At 44.3% G+C, this 26,788-nt stretch overlaps 1 protein-coding gene across 5 annotated transcripts in view; it reads left to right on the forward strand.

Moving 5' to 3' along the window:
• CERS3 (ceramide synthase 3) overlaps positions 1-26,788 on the forward strand; it is a 226,499-nt gene that overhangs the window by 69,658 nt on the left and 130,053 nt on the right. For 2 of the 5 annotated variants that reach the window (XM_069766310.1, XM_069766314.1), the window contains exons 2-3: positions 2,943-3,033; positions 8,690-8,741. The gene's annotated coding sequence lies outside the window, so the exon portion shown is untranslated. Of the gene's footprint in view, positions 1-2,942; positions 3,034-8,312; positions 8,556-8,689; positions 8,742-15,797; positions 15,856-16,704; positions 16,833-26,788 lie in introns of those variants that run through there. The other 3 variants (XM_069766312.1, XM_069766313.1, XM_069766311.1) reach the window with 3 other exon arrangements.

A 26,788-nucleotide genomic window follows, 5' to 3' on the forward strand; every position in this document is an offset into this window, starting at 1 on the left:
GCTGATCTTGTTTCTCATCCTGGGAGTGGGGTCAAATATTTTTATATGTTGATATATCAAATAGTTGTCTAGATATTTCATTGAGATATTGGCTGTGATTAGTGATGAGCGAGCATGCTCAGGTGTTCTCCGAGTATTTTGGGCGTGCTCGGAGATTATGTTTGCGTCCCCGCAGTTGCATGATTTGCGGCTTCTAGACAGCTTGAATACATGTTGGGATTTACTAACAAGCAGGTAACCCCCACATGTGTTCATGCTGTCTAGCAGCCGCAAATCATGCAGCTGCGGCGTCTCAAACATAATCTCCGAGCACGCCCAAGATACTCGGAGACCACCCAAGCATGCTCGGAAAACCCGAGTAACGAGCACACTCGCTCATCGCTAGGAGCGATCCATCCCTACAATAACACTGCATTTTGCAGCTGGTGTGATAATATTTCTATTGTTGTTTCTCAGGGAATCGTTATCTTGTCTCTCAGTGGTTAAGAGATTCTGCTGTGTGGGAAGTCGGCCTAAATGATATGGGATAGAAGGTTCTTTATGTCCCTGTTGATTAGATTTATACAGGCCTCTGCTGCATGATATGAGCTTGGAGGGCTGAACGTACTGGGATTGTGTAGGCCGAGTAGGTTCAATAGGTGATGATTTTGAGCATAACATAGTGATGAGCCACACTGTCAAAAATTTAGGTTCAGACCACATAATGATTGGTTCAGAATAAATTACTTCTTGAATCCTGAGGTTATTGATTACGCAATTCAAACACAAGAAGCAATGCTTTCTGAACCTCCGAGCACAATGGTACAATAGAGAGACAGTATCAATGCCTAGAAATGAAAAGTACATTGAAGGACTGTGCAACACAATGGACTTTGAGACATTGTTATAGTGAAAGACATTGTAGGATACTCTCAAGTTGTAACATTGTGGCAGAGTTACACTTTTTTATCTTTAAGTTTATTAAATAGTCTTAAAATACACCAAGTTTATCAATGTGGCTCATGCTAGATAGAAAGCATGGTGCATCTTTATACGCTTTTGCCTCTTTATACCACTATGCACTCCAATATAGTTAAGCTGTACTGTAGAGCAGGGTGACATGATCTTCCTACACTACTGCTTTATAACTGCAGCCTACAGAACAGCAGGAGGATGCACAGTCAGAAGCATCGATGCACGCACAGTATGCCAGCGTCCTGGTGCGGTGACCTGATTGCACCGCATCGGGACTCTGATATACAGTGAGTGCACCGGCACTTTGCAGGCGGGCTCGTCATTATTGCAGATTAGGGGAGTATGTGTTTTTTTTTTTATTTTAATTAAAAAATGTATGATGTGATTGTGGGGGCATCATAAAGTATGAGGGCCCCTCATACATTGTGAGGGCTACTGTAGTGGGCTTTCAAAGTGTGGGGGCCATTAAACAGCGTGGGTGCAAATGTCGGGGCCGTTATACAGTGCGGGTGAAAATATGTAGGACATTATACAGTGAGGGTGCAAATACAGGGGCCATTATACAGGGTGGGAGTAACTGAGGGTCATTATACAGCTTGGATGCCAACGGGGCCATTATACAGCGTGGATGCAAATCTGAGCATCATTATATTGTGATGGTGTAAATGTGGGGGCCAACTTAGTGTGGAGTCCTCAAAAAGTGTCAGGACTAGTGAGGGGTCTATCATACAGTGTAGTGCCTACTGTAGGGGCCATTATACAGTGTGGTTACAACCGTAGTGGTCATTGTAGTGTTATGTTGGAGCATTGAGTACATCATACTATGTATAGGGGAGCTGTGGGTTCATCACACTGTTTATAGGGGAGATGTGGGGGCATTATACTGTGTATAGTGGAGCTGTGGCCCATCATAATGTGTATAGGGGAGCTGTAGGCCCAGCAAACTATGTATGGAGCTGTACATCGAGAGTATTGACTGTCATCATTACTTTCTAGGGACAAAATGTGGACACTTGACACGGTGCAAATGTGGTATAGCAAATGTGCTCCTATACTGACCCTCAGACTAGGGGTCCCTAGCTATCCCTGTCCCCAGGATTAACCCTGAAGGTGGGGATGCCTGAACCTTTTTCCTTACTATGCTCATAAGTAGAAATAGTCTGTGAAGTGTGTGGGGAGAATACAAACAAGACAAACGGGGCAAAATGGACGCACAATCACACAGCACTCTCTCAGGGAAACACACTAAGGAATTAAAGTGTAAAGTCCGAGAGGCAACAAAGTAATATAAAGATAACTAGTGAAAAAGGAAAGGATTAACCAAACACCGCTTGCAGCAACTTGGGAAATAACCACTAGTAACAAGGACGTGTCCACCTCTCCAGACCAGGATAGAGAAACTATAGCTGGCATTACCTGTATAGCAGAGCCAGCTTAAATAAAGAAAGAGCAGACATGACTGGTTCTCCTGTAGCATCTGACCACTGGCAATCAACCTCAGCCCAGAAAATATTTAAGTCTTGCTAACCTACCTAGGAGCTGCATCTCTAAGAGTCAACGCTCGAGTCACCCTGCACTGATCACAGCTAACAATGTAGTCACAATGAGTGTAGGAATCTGTGCAGGCGCGGACTGGCCCAGGTGGCAGGAAATCTGTGGAATCCACAGACGCTGACGCTGCCATGACAGTTGGTGATGCTTGAAAAAACCTCCTTGTGACAGCACTGTTATGTATGGTATTTGCACAGGGCATTCATTCCAATTTTACCACCTAGATGGCACAAAGGAGGCATTTACTTTGTAAGGGACACATTGGTGTGCATTACTATATAGGGCAGTATAAGAACAGTTTTTGTGCCATACAGCTGGGGCAGAAATAGGGACAAATATGGCAGCAGTGGCTCAGAATGATTGTGCAGGTTGAGAATAGATGTAGATGGTGCTAGAAATGCAAAAAGTCAAATGTGTCTTTGTTGTAATCTTTGTAGACGAGTCCTGGCTGGAGAAATTGTATTGTCAGTCTGAGCAAGATGGAAAAGACAGGAAAAGTGAACAATTCCATCAGAAAGAACGTCAGCGGTAAGTCACTATCTATAATTGTACTGTAATCTCTTACATGTTGTGCAGCATTGGTATCTACCACTATATGTCACCATATGGCGGTAATATCAATGTTGGTCTTTGCATAGAGTTATTTTGAGTAATACCATGGTCATTGGCTGAGGTTCCCCCGATCCACAATTAGGGTGCGCCACCGAAGTTGTACACGTGGTTACCTGCTTACGGACCCACTCAGGTGTTTTGCCCCCCCCACCTTCCCCTAGCTGAAACCCCTAGTTATACACCCCTGATCTGCTCCGATGACTGGAAATTAGTGGCCACATGGAAGATAGAAGGTAATTTTCTCCCTGTGGCTGCTCCAGTAAGACAGGCAGACAGGATTTTAACACCATTTAACTCCAAATTAACCATATATCTGCAACTAAATAGTGTTTCTGTACATGTTCCTGGTGGCCTACTTAAAGTAGTTAGGAGCCACTTGTTGTTCGAGTATCTGTTGCCTCCTGGGTAAGTGACACTAGTCTGATTTTTGCCAAATTCTGCCTGCCTGTATCTTGATCGGGCTTGGTTATTTTGATACTTTTCTCTCTTTGATTCTCTATTTTGACCTACGGCTTGTACTTCTGACCTTCTAGTTCTGACCACCTGACTACCCTCCTGTGCTTTTAAAGCTTACATGTCTCTTTGCCAGTAGGTGAGTGTTCTGGAGAGCTTGACTTGGGGACCTGACTAGCCAAGTCTAATCTTTTGTGCAGGGATCCCAGGTGAACAATTAGATGATCACTTTTAGCTCACTTCCTCACTGAAGAGGCTATTTGCATATTTCAATTCCCACAAGAGCATTACATGGCCTATAAGTCTCCTTACGCCAGCTTGCCACTCTCCGCAAGGAGAAACGTTCCCCCTTAGCTTAGGGTAAGTTACTACAATGAGCTTTTGGTGAGGTTTTTTTTTAAATGCAAGCAACCTATTTTACTTAATGGGTGCAGAAAACCTGCAATATCTAACACTCAGAAAGAGCTCATTGTGGGAATGTAACCTTAGTATGCCTGCTCACCTTAGTCAGCGCAAGACTGCAGTGCCAGGGTCCCCCCTTCTCTGGTAGGTCTCATAACATCTTAACATTGCAAGTGGAGTGCCCCGCCAGGGCCGTGGGGTACTCGGTACCGGGTCCTGCGGTTCACAGGGGGATGTCACGGTGGCGACCCGGTCCGTGGCCCTGGGGCATCCATATAAAAATGGGAAGGTCTTTAAAGGGAAAAAAGTTTGTGTTCGTGACGCCACCAGGGCTCCCGTGGTGTAGATGGAAGATGGTGAGTAGTGCGGTAAAGAATGAGGACACAAGGTTGCAGTCTCTTTACCTTGGTTTACTGAAGACTTCTGCATCCATAGTCCAGAGCACCAGATCACAGGGCAGGCAGGGTCCAGCCTGTTTGGAAGCGAATCCAGAGTCCCCTTTACCAAGTGGAGTTAAAAGCCATCCTCTAGTGCAGTGGTGTTGTAGTTCCTTACTGCCTGTGGCTTCAGATAAGGTCCTCACAGATGTTCTCTCTCTGTCCCCTGTATAGGATAGGACACGACCTGTATGACTGGTGACTTGAGGCGGTTTATAGGGACTCTAGCATGCCCCAGCCTCTAAGGGTGTCACCGTGCCTTCAGGTGTATGTGGGGACAGATAACTTGCAATTCAGCTGTCCTGCCGGTCTCTGCTGTAAGTCGTAGAGTCCTTACAACCTCGGTGGTCCGGCTACCAGTTATCTGCGCTTCAGAGGGAGGCAGCCTGATCTTAGCTGGTCTCCCCTGATGTTACTCTCCTGTGCTTCGCTCTCCTACACACTCACTAAACAATGTTCGGCTTTCTGTATGTCTCTTTCCAGGAGCTGTAGTGCTTCAGACTACAGGCCCCTTCAGACCTTCTGACACTCCTGTTATGATCTGGTGGCCTTGGAGCAGCATGAGACGTACTCTGGAGAAGGTGGTCCCTGTACTGACCGCAAACCCTGAACCTAGCAGCGCAACTAGAAGTAGCCGTGGGGGGTACCTAACACTCCCTAGACCCCTCGGCACAGCCTAAGATCTAACTACCCCTAAAGACAGAAACAGGAAACCTATCTTGCCTCAGAGAAAATTCCCAAAGGATAGATAGCCCCCCACAAATATTGACTGTGAGAGGAGAGGGAAATAACATACGCAGATATGAAATCAGATTTTAGCATAGGAGGCAATACTAGCTAAAAAGAAAGAATAGAACAGAGTACTATGCGGTCAGTATAAAAACACTAGAAAATATCCACCGCAGAAAATACGGATCACCACATCTGACTAAAGACATGGGGGGTATATCTGCATCTCCAGAGAAATAGCTAGGCTGCAAAAAATCCTTCACAGACCAAGCTGGACAAGACAAAAACATGAAAAATGCACAGAACTATAAGGTCCACTGCAGGTGGACAGCAAAAACAAAGCCAGGACTTATCTTTGTAGAAAAACACAGCAAACTGGAGAGACCAGCAGGGAAGTGAATCCTTCAAGAACAATGGACAACTGGCACTGACTAAAGGATCCAGCAAAGCTATATACCCCAGTCAGTTTTGCAATTAGTAGATACACCTGTCCACTCCTGCAGTCCAGGCACAACTGCATTACCCTCTACAACCACCAGAGGGAGCCCAAAAGCAGAATTCACAACACACTCCATGTCGGTCTGCTCTTTTCTGTGTCTCTCACTTTCTGAACTGAAACTGAACTCTTTCCCTCCAGATCAGGATGTATTTATAGGGAAGTTCACTGCATTGTGGTTACCTGATAAAAGATCTTCTCCTCTCCCCGTGAGGAAAGCACTCTGGGGCGTCACACAAGCATATGAAATACAATCTTTGCATTTGATAGGTAAGAAATGTGAATACTTTTTTCCACTCTCTCTGGTCCTCAATAAAAAAATATGAATTCACACCTGGATGAATTAATCATGTTTTAGTAAAAATGTTTAAACAATGATGCTGAAAACCATGCCAATGTAGGCATATGGCCACTCAATGAATCCAATTATAAAAAAAAAGGTATGCAATAGCTTCAATAGCCTCGTGCTATTGAATTTATTTAAAAAAAAAATACTCCAGGTGTATTGCACAAAAATGTATGCTAAAATACACTATCAAATATTTACCAAAAGAGAACAATGAGATATGTCAGAGAGAGGCTCCTATGGGGCAAAGTCCATTTAATTATTATCCTGTTGGCAACTGTTTATCATCAGGTTTCCATCTGGATCCTGTTTTCCAACAGGGCAGAAAAACATGTCAGATCCTTATATTGTTGTACAATAAACATCTGTGGCATTAGGTACTTGGAAACGGACCCAGGTATGATTGAAATGAGTTAAGCAAATTAAAGATCTGTCTACAACTAGGACAACCTCTTTATACAGTAAATACTATATTCCCCAATGTAAAATAAAAGCACCATATACTTACCTCCCATATTGGCACTGTCGCAGAAATGTCAGCACTAGATCACCCAAGGCTTGCGTTACATTGTTATGTCACATCAGCCCTGCAGCCAATCAGCAGTCGCTAATTGGCTGCTACGCTCTCACTTTCTTTAGACATCGGAGGTTCGTCCGAAGGAACGAGGATCAGCAACTTAAAAAATGTTTGCTGATTTGCTGCATGGCTCACGTGGTGTAACAATCTTACAGGAGCCTTGGGAGACCCTGTGCTAACATCACTGGAATGGCGCTGGGGTGGGAGGTGATTACAAGGTGTTTTCATTTTACATTGGGGAATATAGTGTTTAATGGGGTTCTCCGAGAATGAGATAAATTGGAATCCCTGATGTAATTCAAACTGCAGCCTATCCTAATCATGTGTCAGTACAGGCTGCAGACTGTAGACATACAGTTCCCAAGACCTGCGTCTCAACTGACAATCGCTGTATAATACATACCTCAGTCAGCGGCCAGGAGCATGGATGTCATATGTGAAGAAATATATCTCTTCCTGGCTGAGCACAATAGGGTTATCTCCAGCTTCATCCTCCTCAATGTTTATTTGTTTTTGAGTTGGGCACAGTCAGCCTGCACTGCTATAAAGCTGATAGACTAAGAGGAGGAGGATGAAGCTGGAGATCTCCTTACCATGCACAACATGGGTTAATATATATTTCTTCACATATTGCAGCCTGCTCCCGACTGCCGATGGAGCATGCGTGATACAGCTTCTTGCAATTGAGATGTAGGTCTCAGGAGCTGTACGTCTTCAGTCTGCAGCCAGCCAGTGCTGACTAGGATGGGCTGCAGTCAGAATTATATCAGGGACTTCACTTTATCTCATTCTTGGAGAATCAATTTAAGAAAGGAATGTCTTGATAGAGAAATACCATTTTGAGTATTCAAAATGTAAAATTCTTGGTGCTTATGTGCACCAATGTCTTCCCACTCTGACTGAATGACTGAAACACAAGGTATGTGGGGCAATCATCAAAGTATAACCTTAACAAGCTAGAGCTGGTATGTCACTCTCCACAAGGAGAAACGTTATCCCTTAGGGCTCATACTCACTTGCGAGCAACTCGGATGAGTCTCGCACGGCAATACCCGGCACTCAGATCAGAGCGTGCGGCTGCATAGGAATAAATGCAGCCGCACTTTCCACTCCTGAGATTCGGGTATTGCCGTGCGAGACTCATCCGAGTTGCTCGCAAGTGAGTATGAGCCCTTAGACCCCAGTCCAGAGCCTCTCACCTAGCCAAATTAGTTCTCATGCTTCGCACTGACGAGGGCCAACAGCCCGAAACACCGTGTCTGCGAATTGAGATACTGATTTGGCTTTCATGCTAAGTCGTATTGCAAGACTCGATAAAGGGTTGATTGTGACTTGTAGGATCGCTGCTTCCAACAGGTGGCGCTATAGAGTTCAAGTCCTTTTTCTCTGAAGAGGCAATTTGCAAAGTATAACAAGTGATTTTTGTGATAAATTCTGGGATATTTCGCTTGAGCTAAACATGTTAATGAAGCAATGTGCATCACTAACAAGACATTGGGGGCAATTTAATAGCAAAAAATGACGTGACAGGTTCCCTTTAACTGACTATTTCTATCATGCTGAGAATAACATTAATATTCTGGGGTTTTTTATTACTGAAAATCCTCCACTGGTTAAAGATTGTAATTGAGAAAAAAATGAAAGTAGTGTCCAAAACTGTTTTAGTAAAATTTTCTTGAGTGTAAAAACATTCCCCAAAAATGTTTGTGTCCAAATGTGGAAATCCAGTAGGTGGATCATAGCCGAGCTCGCCTTGGGAAGGTGATGGAGACACAGCCTACAGTACATTCCTCCTGATTAGCTCCACTATAATCCTGGCCTTTGAATCAGACTCACCGGATGTAACAAATAATTGGTCACTTGCTCTGGAGCGTTAAAATTTGCTTTGCGCACACTGTGTAAACCGAGAGGGCAAGGGTACGATTTCTGATGTACGCTGCAGCTGCACCTACGTGACCTTCACACAGCGGTTCTTTGTGCGGATGCTGTGCCCAGTCTGTAAGTACATTCTTCTCATTGGCAATTTAATCATCTACAACCAGTGGTTACTAAGCTGAGTTACTGATTTGCAGATACATAGATAATACAGGAACAAAGCTGCCCTGATGTGTCTTTTCCTTTTGTGGTTGCAGAGCTGGGAAGCTACTAGTCAAGGCAGGAGAAGGCGGCTCATGAAGGAAAAAAGTAAGTCATTGCTCCTCTCCATTCATACAAGTCTTTATTCCAAAAGGGGCTTTTTTTCCGAGTGAATGTAGAACAGCAGATGATATTTGATCCACAGGCTTAACCCAAGTTATTCTCATTTCCTACTTTGTGCGCCAGCACCACCTCTGCTGAAAAACTCTCCTACCACTCACTGGTATTATTTTATCCACTTGAAGTCTATTGAAATTTCCAGTTCTGGCTCTGATCCTTGAATTAGCTTTCTCTGCTGACTGTTGTGGAATAAATCTTGTAATGTATGTGAAAGGTTTCTATCGCAACCCCCTCAGATTTGGCTTTTGCAGGCTAGATGAGTTCTCAATCCCGCAGTGCTGGCTCAGCTGCCTCCGCCACAGTTTTCTAACCTACATTTTAACTTGAACCTTGGACACTGCATTTTACTTCTATCCACCTGCGGATTGCAAAAGAGAATGGGCGCCGCTACAGCCTGAGCCGTGGTTATATTTGCTAATGGGTCATTGCACTTTACAGGGATCTGATCTGCTTAGGTCGTGCAGTGTCACCTTCTGTTCTATTGCCACCTGTAAGCAGCCATTTTAGGCTAGTTTTCCTTGATTGCGCTACTGATTTTCTGTCCCAATGTTCTGTCCAAGCAGCATTGCCCACAGGTCACAAAATCCTAAGAAGGGCACTTTTTTTGCCCTGTTCATGAAAAAAACATTTAAAACATTCTTCAGATCAGAATTATGGGCTGTAGGCATAGATCACTTACAATCATAATGAGATTTTATGGTTTTCCAATATGTCCGCAAAAAATATTGTCCAGAAAAAAATAAAAGTCAAGTTGGCAACCCCGTTTAGTAACACAAGGCACATCACTTGTCACGACAGAAGGGGCCATATATTTGGCCTGGGTACCCAGAACCTTCAATCCTAAACTTGGGCCCGGATTGCGGTTTCTCCACTTTTCTGAAATAATTTGCTCCTTTTTAGTGGCTTTAGTATTTGCTCTTTATTCTCTGTACTTTTTGTGCCACTTTTTAAGTTGTCTTTCCTTTTTTTCTTGATGGCTTTGCCTATCCGTAAGTGTTTTAGATAGCTTCGTGAAATGCGACTTGTACCAAATACAGCACTTTTTCGGTGTATCTCCCTCTAGTTCCCCCCTAGAGTGAGGTTATCGTAGGAGTTTTCAATTCGGAACGTATTTACAACGTTTGAAAGGATTTGTGACTTTTCAGTATACGTAAAGAGCATTTTTTGTTTTGCCCCAAATTCATGGACCGCTTTTGGTATTTTGAAGAATTTGGAGCAAAAAACCATGAGCGAATACCACAAGACAAAAAAAGGAGACGACTTCAGTAAAACCCAAAATGATGAATCGGGCCCTTAGTGTTGAGCCTATAGAGGGACAGCTACAAAGCCTGATTGGGCAATGGTTTAGACACCATGTAACAGTGTTATTTGGGTACTATATGGTTGTATTATTTAGGCACTACAGGATTACAATATCTGAGTCTTTATAGAAAACTATAAGGGGAAGGGTGGTTGGTGGGAGGCATCATCTGAAATCACTGCATGAGGCCAGCTTTGCAAATCTACCTAATAACTTAAAGATGACCTGTCACTTGCCATAAATATGTTTTTCCTACCTTATGTAAATGCTGCTTTTCTCCTGAATCTGGCATCGTCTTTCTTTTGTCCCTGCACCTCTCTGTTCCTGAGATATTTCCACTTACTTTCCTCCATTTAAGTCTTGTCTTTTTAGTCAACTGGGTGGGGGTCCTAAAGAAGAAGTCCATAAAGATGAGTGGAGGTCCTCACCGCTTGGCTGAAAAGACTAGCTTTGTCTACCGAGAAGAGGGGCAATATCTCAGGAACAAAGAGGTGCATAAATAAAAGGGAAACTACGCCAGATTCAGAAGAACAGCACCATGTATACCAGATAAAAAGTTTTGTCAACCACGTGGTTTCAAAAAGGCTGTTGATCAGAGATCCCCCTAACCTTACCTTAGCAGTACACAATATGACTTCGATATGGAGACACAAAGCCATGCACCATGAAGAGGAGATCCTCTACAATCACTATACTTTCCTTGAAGGGGCACTGAAAGAAACATGGGCAATTATTGTTATTGGCGCTCAGTTGACGCAGTTTTTAAAGTTTACTGTATTGTCACTTACGGTAATCTATTGTACAGCAGCTAACATTGCTACATTGATTTATAGCACAAAAGTTTTTATCTAGAATGTGTTTTTTTTTTGTCAAATTAACCATTTATTGTTCTGTGTCCTTTGTACATACACTTTATATATTTTTGGGAACCTGAGAATGTTAATAAAAATATTCCTTAAGTTGCTTTTTATAAATTTATGGCAAAAACATAATAATAAGGAATTTAGATTGTGATCTCCATTGGGGACAGTGATGATGTATGTAAGGCTCTGTGGAATTAATGGTGCTACATAAGGGTGCAGGCATATGGCCATATTTTTGGTCCAAGTGCGATCTGACAAAAAACTGGATCGCACTCGGACCAATGTTTTTCTATGGGGCCGTGCACGTTTGACTTTTTCCTCGCACCAAGCCAGTCCAAGGAAAAATGTCAGCATGCCTGAGTTTGATCCGATATTTACATTACACTCAGCCATGCAAATCAATGAGCCCGTGGAAAACCTTAGACTGCACTTGGAAGACATTTGAGTGCAATCAAATTATTTTGATGTACTGGCAGAATGGAGAAGATGGAGAAGTTTTTGTTTCCATCTTCTCAAACTCTGAAATTGTGATCAAATTCTCTCAGATTAGACAATATACTCTGGGGTGAGAACGGTCTTAATGAGTCAAATAAACAAGAATAAAGTGACAGTCCTCTTTAGGCTTTATAGCTATTTTCACACTATGTGTAAGACTATTGTTTGGTTTATAGTTCAAGGCTCTGGATTATTACTTTTAGAGCACCATTAGTTCCCTAGAGCTGTACATGAGGGGTGGCATACAAGCTACAAAGATAAATTGCAATGAACAAACTAACCATCACAGACTGGTACAGAAGGGAGAGGACCCTGCCCTTGTGGGCTTACATTCTACAGGATAATGGTGAGGGAGACCGTGGGTTAGAGGGACGCGGCAGCTCTTATGGGGGTGAGGTGGCAGCAGGGTCATTCGAGGCTGTAAGCTTTCTTGAAGAGATGGATTTTAAAGTTCCATCTGAAAGTTATTGAGTGTGGTGGATAATCATACGTGGTGGGGCACAGAATTCCAGAGGATGGGGGATACTCCGTAAAAGTATTGGAGGTGATTAGTGAGGAACATACAAGTGTGGAGGAGAGAGGAGTACTTTGGAGGACCTAAGATTAGAGTGTGGAAAGATATCTGGAGGTTAGTTCAAAGATATATACAAAGGAGACAGATTACGGACGGCTTTGTAGGTTTATGTTAATAGTTTGAACTGGATACATTGGGGAATTGGGAGCCAATGAAAGGATTTACAGAGGTGGGAAGTGGAGGAGAGAGGTGGATTAATCAGGCAGCAGTTAAGGACGGACTAGAGAGGTGTGAGACTAACAGGGATGCCACAGGGGAGGATTGAGGATATTGAAGTAGTCAAGGTGGGAGATGATGAGGGCATGTGTCACGGTGGCAACTAGCATGTATCCTCAGTGCCACCCCACTCACCGTGCTGTTTCTCCTTGTGGCAGGCTGTGCCACTGAACTTGCTTCCTCCTGCTCTCCCTTGCATGGCTGCTACAGCATGGTATTTCCATCTGGCCTAAGGAGAGCATGGGTAGTCTCTGCAGAAATTTAACCCTGCTGTGTCCTGCAGTAATCTGGCTCCCCAGCCTATCCCATGGGAGCAGGTTCAATGTACGGCAGCTCCTCCCACCATTTTTCACCCAAACATTGGTTCCTGCTCGCCTGTATTCTGATGCTCATTACTGATCTGGCTAGTTACTTATCCTGTCTCACTTCTCTGCTCCTGAACCCGGATTTTTATATTGATCCTGTACTGCCTGCCCTGACCTCAGAACATTTGACAATGTTTTGTCTTTGCCCTCTTGTACCATGCCTCTGACACTCTGGTCAGCTGCTGCAGACCTGGGGACTGCCCTGGAAAGGTACCTGACAACTACCTGCGGCCAAGCCTAACCTCACCACCAGAGGCTCTAGTGAACGCCAGGTAGTCGCTTAGTCATGCCCTTCCACTGTAAGCCCGGACCATGGCGCAGTGAGTCCACAACCATCAGCATTACAGCATGCTCTAGCATTTCAGTAGATTCAGGTTTGAGGAAGCCACTGATTCTGGAGATATTTTTAAGTCAGAGGTGACGAGAGCTTTTGAATGTACGTTTTGAAGGACAGAGACGAGGGTTACTCTGCGGTAGCGGACATGTGTCAATGGGGAAATTGTGATATAATTTAGTGTAATATATAGATTAAGTAGGGAAGTTAGGTGAGATGGACGAAAGAGGAGTTCAGTTTTGTCCACATTGAGCTTTAGGAAATGAGAGAGGAAAGAGGATATGGCTGATAGACACTCAGATTCTGTACAGCAGAAAGATGAGCATTATCAGCGTATAGGTACTGATAGCAATGGCACTGTGAGGCCAAAAGTACAGCTGGAAAGGAGTAGAGGTCTCAAGACAAAGCCTTTGGGGGACACCAACAGAGAGAGGGCGTGATGAGGTGGTCATATGGGAATGGGAGACGCTGAATCTATGGTTAGTGATGAACGTGCAAATGTGCCCATAGACTACTATTCTCCAAACTAGTATCAAAAAATGCCTTTTTCACATGTTTAGCCCATATAATTTAGCATGCCTTCCTGTGCATACTTTTTTTATGACTGCTAAACAGGGGAAACAGCTGTATAAGGCCGGGTGCACATGATCCATAAGTAGCAGCGCTTTGGATACAGTGTATGTGCTCTGCGTCCAAAGCGCTGCAGTCTATTGAATGCTGGTGAATCACCGTGTTCTATACATTCTATTGGCGAAATTGACATGTTGCGGTCTGGAGAGATGCGCTGCATGTCCGTCTCCGCGGGTAAGCCACAGGCATCTGGACGCATAGTAGACATGGCATTTGAAATCCCACCCACTATGCTGCAACATCTGGACGCTGCGGGTTTCATGCTGCACAAGTACGCAGCGTCCAACACACAGCATTTACTGTTCATGTGCACATACCCTTAGTCTGACACATAATTTTGGCAGACAGATGATTATCGAAGGAGTGCAGAAGGGAAACAGACCTGTTTTGGGGTACGAAGCCTTGCTCTATAAGCTCTTCATTAATTTAGTGTAACTGCTGGTGCATAGATATAATCGTTACTTACAGGCTAATGCATATCAGTCAGGCTTAAATGAAAGCTATACGCTCCCTGGTTTATGACCGCCGGCAGCCTTTGGTTTATAGACAAACAATGGGCAACAACCAGAGGGAATTTGATATTGCTGTGGCTGAGATTCACTAGCTGCAAAAGGCTTCTGTTTGTGGCAGGAGCTATTCAGAGAATGAAAACATGTCAGGAAATATAATACTTAAGAGTCAGTGTAGCTGGCAGAAATCCATTATGTAATAACCCTTGAAGATTGCTACGGAGTTATATATGGTTATGTGTCAGTTACGACTTCACAGGATGTTATCGTCCCTTTTGCTTTTATGAATAGGCGGAGTTTGCAGAAATATCTTCTTTCTTATCTTAGTCTGATATCCCATAGGCTTCCACCCATTAGTTTATTAGCTATTTCATCTGTAGTGCTGGCAAAGGTAATTTACTACCCTGTAGCTGAATAAGGATATAAGCTAAAATGCTGGACTTATGGCTCAGGTGGTATAGCTAGAGGAGCACACCTTATTATTAGTGATGCCCAGCTTTTGGGGCAATTGTAAACGCAGAGTAATTTGCCTCCTTTCCTACTGTCCTCTTCTCTCCTGTTGGACGTAGATACATCCCTAGTTCTGGCAATGACTTCCCCGCATGTTACACCATGTGTAGCTCAATTCATAAACCGTGGTGTACTGTTGCCATACAGGGAATAAATCCCCCAATATATACACACATTTGCACATACTTGGGTCCTACAGGTTCAAATTATTTTTTTGCAATTTTCAATACAGTTACAAAAAATATCAACTGCACAATATGAACATCATCTGGCCAAACAAATATAGAAAGCGGTGTAATGCAAATTTAGCCTCAAATGCGAAACCGTTATCCCTAAATGTGAGGACATTAATAAGGTATAATATACCGCTTACTGGTATACTTCATGTCTCAAATGTGCCTCGATCTTCAGTTATAAGCTCCAGTTCCTTGTCCCAAGAGTTCCCCTGTGTTGGGATCTGGTGAGTGTATGAAGGGGGCTGGCTGACTGCTCATTTCAATAACTAATTGACACAAAAGGAGGCTGGCTTAGCTACTTAACAGTCAGCTCGATCCTTAAAAGGAATCTGTCAGCAGGTTTTTGACATGTAATCTGACAGCAGCATGAGGTAGCAAGAAAGACCTTGATGCCAGCGATCTATCACTTAGTATATTGGGAGCAGCAGTTAGGATAGAATCACAGTTTTTTTCTGCTGTAGATCTAGCAGAGCTCAGTTGCTGAGCTCTGTATATTCTTGCCAAGGCAGCTTCTAATCAGTGCTAGGGACGTGGTTGGACTACGAAGCATGAGGCCAGTCGTGCTGTAGTGATAACCTCCTGCTGATAAAACACTGATTGTACTGAAACAACAAAACACAGACCAATAAGTGACACATACCTGTAGTCAGGGTTTCTGCTCCTACATCATGGCAGAGGCATATCTTGGGGGGGCATGTGGTGCATCTTCCCTGGGTGCAGCCGGCAAGGGGGGTACAGTTGGCCAAGGTGTCTCCCCCGGCAGCTGCACTTTGCTTCCCCCCTACACTGGTATTCGGTCATTCTCTGAGCCAGCTGGTTCAGAGAAGCTGTAGCGCACTGGCTCCCAGTTAACAATGGTATGCACATCTTTTAGATGAGAGTACAATTGAAGCTCTGACCACAGCGTGATCAGGTCATGTGATTATGCTGTTGACATCACTCGCTGGCGCACAGAGACGCAAAGAATATTCGTGGTGTTTCAATGGAGCTGATGACACCGAAGATTAAATGTAAGAGGGGGAAATTTACTGTGGTGGGGAGAGTTGCGGGAGATTTAGTGTAACGTGGGGAAGATTTTAGGACATAAGGAAGGAACAGGTGCGGACAAAATATGGAGAGCAGGAGAAATTTGAAGACATAGCATGAGGAGAATGTATGTCGACACAGTATGGGGGGATAGGTGCGGATACAGTATGATGAGTGGGTGGGTGCGGACACTATGAGGAGCGAGGGGTGAATGTATGAAAGGGGATGGGTGAGTGGAGGGATAGGTGCGGACACAGAAAGGGGGGATGGGTGCAAATGCAGTATGGGGAGTGAAGGGGAAATGTATGTGGACATGGTATGTGGAGCCAGTGAGGGGATGTGTTCAGACACAGTATGGGAAGTCAGAGGGATGTGTGAGGAGGCAGTATGGAGAGGGGGTAAATATAAGGAGACAGTATGGTTGGCAGGGGGATGTGAGAGGAGACAGTATGAGGGAGAGGGAAATGTGTGAGGAGGGAAACTATTGAGGGGAATAGTGTGAGGAGAGTCTTTATTCTGTGCCCACCCACACTTTTCTTTCCCCATACTGAGTAGTGTGGAGGGGTAGCATGGGAGAACAGTAAGCCAAGGTGTGGGGAGTGTGATGAAAGGGAACAGTACAGAGACTAGGCCCATATAGTGGGGACACAGTGTGGAAGGACAGTGTGAACAGGGGGAAGGAGAAGGCAGTGTGGAGGACATGTACCATAAGAGGGTGTGTTGGTCATATTTTGTGCAGGGAATATAGTGAGGGGCAATTCTTTTATTCAGGGGCTCAGCGCAAGGCAGATATTTTAATTCACGAGCATTATAATGACACTGCTATTTTTAAGGGCATCTTGTGGGGATGTACTGGAGAAAACAAGAGAAGATGGAAGTCTTCAGAGACGACTTGTGGATAAGAAAACTCTGGACAAGATGAAAAAAGAGAACGATTCCAATCAGAGACATCATCTATCAGGTACCTGGATGTAAATGTTTTTTTGTGATGCAAACTAATTCTCATATTTTTATTTGTTAAGAGCACTAAATGGGTTGTTCAAGTTTGTGATAAGTCTGCAGTCATTCTATGTGACTGCAGACTTCTGAATTCTCACAGTGCGCACTGCACACTTTCAGGATTCTCTCATGCCGGCGATTTGCACACTGTACAATCAGTCACGTGCAGACTAGACATGCAAGGCCTCATTCAATGAAAATGAATTGAGTGAGGCCGGGCACGTCTAGTCGGAATGTGGCCAGAAGTATCCAAATCACATACTTGTTCTTACATAACTGTCCACCGGCAAGGGAGAATCTTAAAAGTGTGCCGTGCACCTAGAGTGACTGCAGTCTTTCATCTCAAACCTGGACGAGCCCTTTGATTATAAAATGAAGTCCTGCAGCACACCAATCCGAAAAGCGTGTAATATACTCCTGTCAGGATTCAACTCTGCTTGCTGGGCCCAGCAGTCATCACATGGACACTTCACTCATATGCGATTTTCATACTTACGGTCACGTGACAACGAGCTTCTCTTCCCGCTTCTCTCAGTTTTTCACTGAACCTTGATAGAATTAGGGAGAGCAGCTCCTCGGCATGTGACTAAGGCTGCCGTCACACTATCAGTATTTGGTCAGTATGTTACATCAGTATTTGTAGCCAAAACCAGGAGTGGGTGATAAATACAGAAGTGGTGCATATGTTTCTATTATACTTTTCCTCTACTTGTTCCACTCCTGGTTTTGGCTACAAATACTGATGTAAAATACTGACCAAATACTGATAGTGTGACGGCAGCCTAAGTGTGCAAATCATATATGTGCTTTTGGGGGAAAGCGCCAAACTGAATTCTTGCCTCGGGTGCCTAGATAAATCTCTGCACTATGGTGTTCTTAGATTACATAGCAAATACCTGGTGCCAGATTCACCTTAGCATAAAACAGTGGTAATGTTATGGCATAGCAAAGGAAATCTGTCAGCAGGATTTCACCACCAAAACTATTTATATTTGCATCTAGCTCTTTCACAGACAAGCAATTCCACTGCATGACAAGTCCGTTCCTCCATTACTGAGAAATCAGCGTTTTAATCAATGTGTAAATGAGGCTGGAGCGCTATTGTAGATCTGAGGCCTCCATTACTCCAGCTCTATTCCCGGCCCAGCGCCTTCTGCTTGGCTGACAGCTTCTATGCTGTGTGACTTCATGCAAAGGAGCCATCAGTGAAGCAGAGGGAGGCATTGCTGGGCAGGAGACAGAGCTGGAGTGACAATAAATCAAATTTATTACAGTCCTTCAGCCTCATTTACATAACAATACAAAAGCTGAATTCTTACTTACGGAGAAATGGACTGGCCATGTAAGGGTATGTTTCCACGTTCAGGATACGGCAGCGCTTTGGAAGCAGCACATGTTCGCTCCGTCCAAAGCGCTGCCGGCTTTTGTACGCGCGGTGATACCACATGTGTTCATTCAACCGTGCGGAATCAAAGCATCCTGTATATGGGACTGTGATATTTATCTTGCAGAGACTAAGCGTCTCCGCAAGATAAACAGACATGCTGCGGTCTAGAAAGACGCGTCGCATGTGCGTATACGCAGGAAAGCCGGAGGCGTCCGTGCACGCATAGTGGACACGGGATTACATAAAATCCCATCTGCTATGCTGTAACATTTGGCCGCTGCGGATTGGACGTTGCGGATGTACGCAGCGTCCAATCCGCAGCGTTTACTGAACGTGGAAACATACCCTATAGGTATTGCTAAACTTAGAAAGAGCTTAATGTGCATATCAGGGTATGTGCACACGTTGCGGATTTTGCTGCGGATTTTTCCGCAGCGGATTTTTCCGCAGCGGATTTTGAAAATCTGCAGTGCAAAACCACTGCGGTTTTCACTGCGGATTTTCACGCGGTTTCTTCTGCGGATTCCTCTGCGGGTTTTCAACTGCACTTTCCTATTGGTGCAGGTTGAAAACCGCTGCGGAATCCGCAGAAAGAAGTGACATGCTACTTTTTTTTCCGCAGCGTTTCCGCGCAGAATTTTCCGCAGCATGTGCACTGTGGTTTTTGTTTTCCATAGGTTAACATTGTACTGTACACCGCATGGAAAACTGCTGCGGATCCGCAGCGTCAAATCTGCTGCGGATCCGCAGCAAAAACCGCAACGTGTGCACATAGCCTAAATAGTTTGCGGTGTGAAATCCTGCTGACTGATTTCATGTAAGCACAGACTAGAAAAGGACCTGTGAGGATGCAACATGAAGAGGGGCGCACCAGCAAGATGTAAATAATATTTTATGCTATTTTTGCATAACCTATAAAAAAAACACTGAAATATAAAAAAACAAGTGTACACAGATTATATATGAACTCCGTTCAGATATTGCCTGATTAGATGTAGACAGAAGAAAATGGTTACTTAAATACTCTGCCATATTCAGTATGGGGGCCAGCACTGTAGGACCCCCGATCTACTGCACTACTGGATAAAGGTGAATGGGAGACGCGGCAAGACGCTGTATTCTAATGCACTGACTTATCAGCTCACCGAATGGCCGGTTGATGCTGTCATTTGAAAGCAAAATCTGATCTACAATGCATTTAGTAAAGATAATATTTTGCACTATAAAAATGTTATATATAATCACTGTTAGGGTGCAGTCAGACAGCCGTATAAATTGGAGATCGGAACGCAGAGCATGGACTGGCTGGTGGCTCTCCCGGCCCAAGAGTGACAGCTGCATAGAAATACAAGAAGTTGTCCTGATGTGGTCAGGAGAGCCACCAGCCAGCCTGTGCAATGCATTATATGGCCGCCTGACTGCGTATTTACCCTTTAATGACGGCTAACACCACCGAGCCATAGACATGTACTTTGATAAGAAGAACATAACATGACGCATGGGAATAAACACCAACTGGTCCATCTAGTTTGTCAGTTTACGTCTAGCTGAGGCTTAGATTATGTGCAGCACATTACAAGTATGGAATGTTCACACCATGAACATCAGATTTTCTGCCTCAAATTGTACCAAAAGCCAAAGCAGAAATCATTTCACAGTCTGACTTTTTCAATAAAAGATAAAATGGTTAAATGCAGAAGAATTGGCGTGTTATCTTCTGCTTAAAGACAGGATTGTTATGGCGGCTAAAATGGACGATGCCATTTACATTTAAAGCAATGCTGCTTCATTTCATGTGTCCTGTGCTCCTCTACATTCGGAGTATGCACACGGCAAGGAAAAAGGAGCAGGAATATTCCCTATTAAAGTGTGGCAAGCCTAGATTGGTAAGGGCAGTGAAGAATGCTGTGACCTCGTCACAATACGGTAGTAAGCACTGTAAATGGCGCCATGTGAGCTTACCGTGAGGCTATGCGCACACAAGTGTTTCAAGGAGTTTTGGGAGCAGAAACTCTCCAAATCATCCTTCAAAAATCCTCAAAAAATTTGGGTTTCTGCTTCGTTTTAGTCTGAAAACTCAGCATAGCCACTGAACCATCACATTTTTGAGGAGTTTTAAGCTTATGAAGAGGATTTGTAAAAAATGCACTGTGTGAACATAGCCTAGCAATCCGCACCTCTCTGAGTTAAAGGGGTTTTACATCACGCTGACATTGATGAATCACTAATATGGCAGCCCATGATGAACCGTTATGTTCTCCGGCAGTAAGCAGTGTATGGGGCGAAACTTCACAGTGTAGTAGCCGCTCCCAGGTACTGCAGATCACTCTGCTCTGTACATTATTTACATATGGAAACTGCTGGCACTGTTGTAGTTGGTCATGAGGATGTCGGACCCCATCGATCTGATATTGCTGACCTAATATTAGAAGACCCCTTCAGCAGAAGACAGATGCTGTAAATGGCACCTTATGACATAAGTTGCAGTGTGATGATCCCCGCGCCCCCCTGATGCCGGCTTGCTTGTTCTCATTTTCCATTTGGTAACCTGTATAGGAAATAATTTCCTGCTTTTACCAGTAGTCATTCCAAATAGGTGCTTTCTCACATTTTATTATGCCCCAACATCTTTTTTTTAGGTTTAATTATAGGTCTTGTCATTATATTTGTCTCTCCCATGCCTAGCTAGTTTTCAGCATAACTACATCACTTTTTATTAAGCCCATAAAACCCAGAAGTAAAAGAGAACCTGTCCTCGCTCCTTACATATCTGGTTTAGTAAAAAATTCTATGCTCCAGGAAATAAGAACGCAAGAAGATCTTTAGATTTAACTCTATCTTGTAATATTTCTCTGTTATTCCTGGTTGAAATTTATGAATTGACAAGTGGGTTTTACCAGTTGGGGGCGTCTCCTCTTCTACAGACTATATGACCTACCTCCTTGACAAGGAGAATGGTAACACCCATTTGTCAATTGATACATTTCCTTCTAGGGAGAATAGCGGAGGTGGTTCAGCATGTGCACTACTTCTCCATTCACACAGGGGTCTTTGGACGCCCAGTTTTTTTGATTAGTGGGATTTTACACCGGGTTGTGTACTGAATACACTGAATGGACTTGAATAAACCAGTGAAACGTCCCTTTATAATCAGCATTTGAGGCTATATAGTTAATGTCAGGTATATGTCAGAGACATGTAGGCAAACCAGATGAATACAGGTTTACTGTCACACATGACATTTACCATGTCGTGAACAAGATGAAGTAAGACAAGGGAGTACACGGTTTCCTGTCATCTGATATTGTTTCATGCGCTCATTGTCAGTTTCCTCTGAAGATAACATTTCATCATTTCTCAGATTCTTTTTACCTCTAATGTTTCCCATCATCATTGCTGCTGCTGGACAAAGAAGGAGTTTTGTAGAAATATAATATGTTAAAGGCAAGTTTGATAAGCAAAACACATTGGCCCCGGTTCATCAGTGTTTACTCCAAGAACCTGTTATATAGACAGCCAAAGTTTCTCCATGAAAAGTACACCGTGACTCTGTGCCCCTTCACTTATAGGCAAGATACCGACAGTATATCAAGCATATTCTACTCATACTATCTCCAGTTTACCATATTTAATCCCCCTCTTACCAGCATATGTGTATATCCAAATCTGCTCTTCTCTACAAGGCTGCTCAGAAAAGTGAATGAGGCCGTACCCCAAGACTTATTACTCCTCACGTCCGTTCTGTTTGGCATGAAGCCGTAATAAGGCTTCCATTGAGGATCATGGCCCCTATGATTTCATATGGATGCATACAGAGTTTTTTCATCAGTATTTGGCATTGAGTGTTGGTATGCAAGGTTTTGTGCCTCTACATATTATACTCTGTTTTGCGCACGAGGCCTAAAGTACTTTCCCAACTAATATTATTTTGCAAAGGGCTCAAATGGATTTAAAAGAAAAGACGTGATGCTTGACTTGTCTATTCCCATACAGCTCTCTTTCCAAAGCTTACCTGGTCTACTTGGCTACCATTTGGTATGAAGAAATGGTAAGAATATGACTATTCGGCCAGTCACTGGCTAAGGAGAGTCACTGCTGTCACCAGTGATTGCTCAGCCAATTTGCTGCCATTCTTGATTAGTAACCCTTCCTCTTATATTTGGCCCCTCACCCCACAGTTCTTCAGCTCATAGTAAAGTAAGCAAATCACTGTCCTCACCACAAACTTCTCACATGCAAATAGTGGTCAGATCAATCTCCATCTATCATACCATCACAAAGGCTGAAACAGATCTACAAAATGAAGGCAAATCGTCAATTTTTAATTTAAGTACTCTTATAATAAATCAAAACATTTTGCGTCTACAAAATTAGACCTTTTAAAGAAGCAATTTAGCATACTGAATTATTCAGTCTACATTACAGTCATTTTCACGGAAATGGAGCAAAAGCCATAATGTAATGTACAGACTGTGGAACAGAATTTGGATCACTTCTAACAACGTTTATTTGATCAGCAAACCGTCACCTATAAGTAGGGAGAAGCGTGACTGTTGTTTTCCATAAACCAGGTCTTCCTAGATATGTGCTGCTCATCACCTGTCAGCGGCAGGTGTCCGGTGTCAACAGCTTCAAGGACAAGCGGAAAAAAGTTCCTGTGTTTATAAAGATTCTGAGCACAAGGCATATGCTGTGTCCTAAAATGTGATGGGGTCCCTGTCTATGTGCTGATAGGGTCCTGTACTTGAAGCCTTAGATCTCATTCAACTGCCCAATTACCATGAATGTGTCCTCGCGTGTTTTTCACAGATAGAACATGTACTCATTATAATCTACAGAGCTCTGTCGGCAAAAAAAACTCGAGGAGATGTGTCTGTTTTATCTGAGTCACGGATTAAAATTACCTATAGATGTTCATGGGTACATTAAAGACCACTGTCAGCTCACAAAGCCAGCCACGTGCAGTCTGCGAGTAACATTGCACTGGGTAGGTGAAGCTTTGAAATTTATTTATTTTTTTCAAAAGAGAAAATCACTGATGAAACACTGATGGTAAAAACCGACACACTGACCACAATCAGATGTTTTCTTTCCATGCCAGGAAATTTCTGATCAATAAACTGCTGGAAGGGAAAAAAAGGGCAATAGGATCTTATCCGGGTATTAGGAGATTATTATTATACATTTTTATAGGGCCATTTATTCAATGGTGCTTTACATGTGAAAAAGGGGGCAAATATAGACAAATACATTAAACATGAGCAAAAAACAAGGCACACAGGTACATAAGGAGGGAGGACCGTGCCCGCGAGGGCTCACAGTCTGCAGGGGATGGGTGAGGATACACTAGGCGAGGGTAGAGCTGGTTATGTGGCGGTTCAGTAGTTTGAGGATCACTGCAGGCGGTAGGCTTGTCGGAAGAGGTGAGTCTTCAGGTTCTTTTTGAAGGTTTCAATGGTAGGCGAGAGTCTGATGTGTTGGGGTAGAGAGTTCCAGAATATGGGGGAAGTACGGAGAAGTCTTGGATACGGTTGTGGGAAGAAGGGATGAGAGGGGAGTAGAGAAGGAGATCTTGAGAGAATCAGAGGCTGCGTGTAGGTAAGTACCAGGAGACCATGTCACAGATGTATGGAGGAGACAAGTTGTGGATGGCTTTGTATGTCATTGTAAGGGTTTTGAACTGGAGTCTCTGGGTGATAGGAAGCCAGTGAAGGGCTTGGCATAGGGAAGAGGCTGGAGAATAGCGGGGAGACAGGTAGATTAGTCGGGCAGCAGAGTGTAGGATGGATTAGAGTGGTGCCAGAGTGCTAGAGGGGAGGCCAGAGAGTAGGAGGTTGCAGTAGTCAAGGCGGGAGATAAGGGCATACACTAGTGTTTTTGTGGTGTCGCGGTCAAGGAATACGCGGATCTGGGAAATATTTTTGAGTTTGAGACGGGAGGAAGAGGCAATGGCTTGGATATGTGGCTTAAAAGAGAGGGCATAGTCGAGGATCACCCCGAGGCACCGGGCTTGTGGGACTGGGGAAAATGAGCAGCCATTGACGGATACAGTAGGTTTGGTGGAGGGGTAGAGTGAGATGGGGGAAAGATGATGAATTCTGTTTTGTCCCAGTTCAGTTTTAGAAAGCGAGCAAAAAAGAAGGCCGAGATAGCAGACAGTGTGGGATTTTGTTAAGTAAGGAGGTGAAGGTCAGGTCCGGAGAGGTAGATCTACGTGTCGTCGGCGTAGGGATAATACTGCATACCATGGGATTCTATGAGCTGTCCCAGGCTGAAGGTGTAAATGGAGAAGAGTAGGGGTCCTAGAACACAGCCTTGAGGATCACCGACAGACAAGGGGCGAAGTGAGGAGGTGGTGTGGGGGAGGGAGACACTGAATGTTCAGTCTGTCAGATATGATGAGATTCAGGATAGGGCCAAGTCTGTGATGCCAAGAGATAAGAGGATCTGTAGCAGAAGGGAGTGACCCACAGTGTCAAAGGCAGAAGACAGGTCCAGGAGAAGGAGGACAGAGTAGTGTTGCTTTCTCTTGGCAATTAGTAGGTCATTGGTGACTTTAGTTAGGGCAGTTTCAGTTGAATGATGGGGTCGGAAGCCAGATTGTAACCGGTCAAAGAGGGAGCAGGAGGAGCGGTGGGAGGACAGTTCAAGATGAACGTGTTGTTCCAGTAATTTTGAGGCATAAGGGAGAAGAGATATTGGGCGATAGCTAGACACAGAGGATGGGTTGAGGGAGGGTTTTTTGAGGATGGGTGTGATCTTGGCATGTTTCAAGGCTGAGGGGAAGACACCTGTTGTGAGTGAGAGGTTGAAGAGATCTGTTAGGGTTGGGATGAAGACCGTGGCAAGGTTAGGGATGAAACGGTCAGTCTTTTGAAAAGGTTAGGGATGAGGTGGGATGGGAGCGGGTCAAGCGTGCAGGTGGTGAGGTGTGATCTTGAAAGGAGGGTGGAGAGCTGATCTTCTGCCATGGTGGAGAAGCTGGTCTTGGAGGAACAGGGATGAGCAGCTAGGAGGGGCATTGGGGGCTGTGGGCCAAAGCTTTCTCTGATCGCATCGATCTTCTGTTTAATGAAGGAGGCAAAGTCTTCAGCAGAAATGAGAGGGGGGGAGGGTGCAGGGGGACGGAGTAGAGAATTGAAAGTGTTGAAAAGCTGTTTAGGGTTGTGAGACAGGGAGGATATGAGAGATGAGAAGTAAGTTTGTTTTGCGGCAGCGAGTGTGAACTTGAAGCTGGCGAGGGACTGCTTGTATGCAGTGAAGTGATCGGCAGAGTGGGATCACTTCCATCTCTGCTCAGCGATCCTGGAAGCCCGTCTCAGTTCTTTGGTCAGGCTGGTCAGCCAGGTCTGCCTGTTGAGTGTACGAGTTTTGCTATGCATGATCAGGATGGCCGAATCGAGTGTTGCTGTTATTGTGGTGTTATAAAAAGTGGCAGCAGCATCTGTGTCATGAAGGGAGGCTATGTCTGTAAGAGGGAGAAGGGACTCAGAGAGTGATTTAAGTTGAGGTGTTTGAGATTTCTGCAAGACTGAGTTTGTGGAGCTGGGATTGCACACGAGGAGAGGGAAGAGAATGTCAGTATGTTGTGGTCAGACGGGGGAGGAGTGAGTTAATGAGATTAGTAAGGGAGCAGAGGTGGGTGAAGATGAGGTCCAGCGTGTGGCCATCTTTGTGAGTGGCCTCAGAGGACCATTGAGGCCAAAGGAGGCAGTCAGTGATAAAAGTTTAGAGGCAGCTGAGGTGGAAGTGTCAATGGGGATATTGAAGTAACCCATGATGATAGTGGGGATGTCAGCAGAGAGAAAAAGAAGTAGCTGGGTGGTGAAGTGGTCGGGAAAGGTGGAGATGGCTAGTTCTGCGGGGCGGTAGATGACAGCCAGCTGGAGGCTGGAGGGGGAATAGATGCGGACGGAGTGCACCTCAAACGAGGTAAGAGTAGCGGAGGGTGGTAGGGGGATTGGAGTAAAGGAGCAGGTGTCAGACAGGAGCAAGCCAACCCCTCCACCACGTTTGTTGCTGGGGCGAGGGGTGTGAGAGAGAGGGAATCCGCCATAGGAAAGCGCAGCTGGAGAGGCTGAGTCAGAGGGGGTGAGCCAGGTTTCAGTGAGGCCGAGGAAGGAGAGTTTGTTGGTGATGAAGAGGTCATGGATAAATGGCAGTTTGTTGCAGACAGAGCATGCGTTCCACAGTGCTCCAGGTAGGGGGATCGGGGGAGTGGGGGCTGGATGAATGGGTATGAGGTTATCATGGTTGGGAAAACGTGTAGAGGATTGTGTTGAATATAAAAGATCACTGCACACGCTCAAAGCGAAGATATGCTCTCAAGTGGAAGTTTATTGATAGTTGATGCAGGAAAAAGCGACTGGTCAATTTTGACGTTTCGGCTAAAGCATAGCCTTGGTCACAACGTCGCTGCAATAAATACAGAAATACAAATATTTACAAAAATATATACAATGAAATCGTGTTATGTACACTATATACAAACAATCTACATAAAGGAAACTTGTGATGAACATGTACAGAGA

Source organism: Ranitomeya imitator, chromosome 4, assembly GCF_032444005.1.
Source record: "Ranitomeya imitator isolate aRanImi1 chromosome 4, aRanImi1.pri, whole genome shotgun sequence".
NCBI classification, from domain to species: domain Eukaryota; kingdom Metazoa; phylum Chordata; class Amphibia; order Anura; family Dendrobatidae; genus Ranitomeya; species Ranitomeya imitator.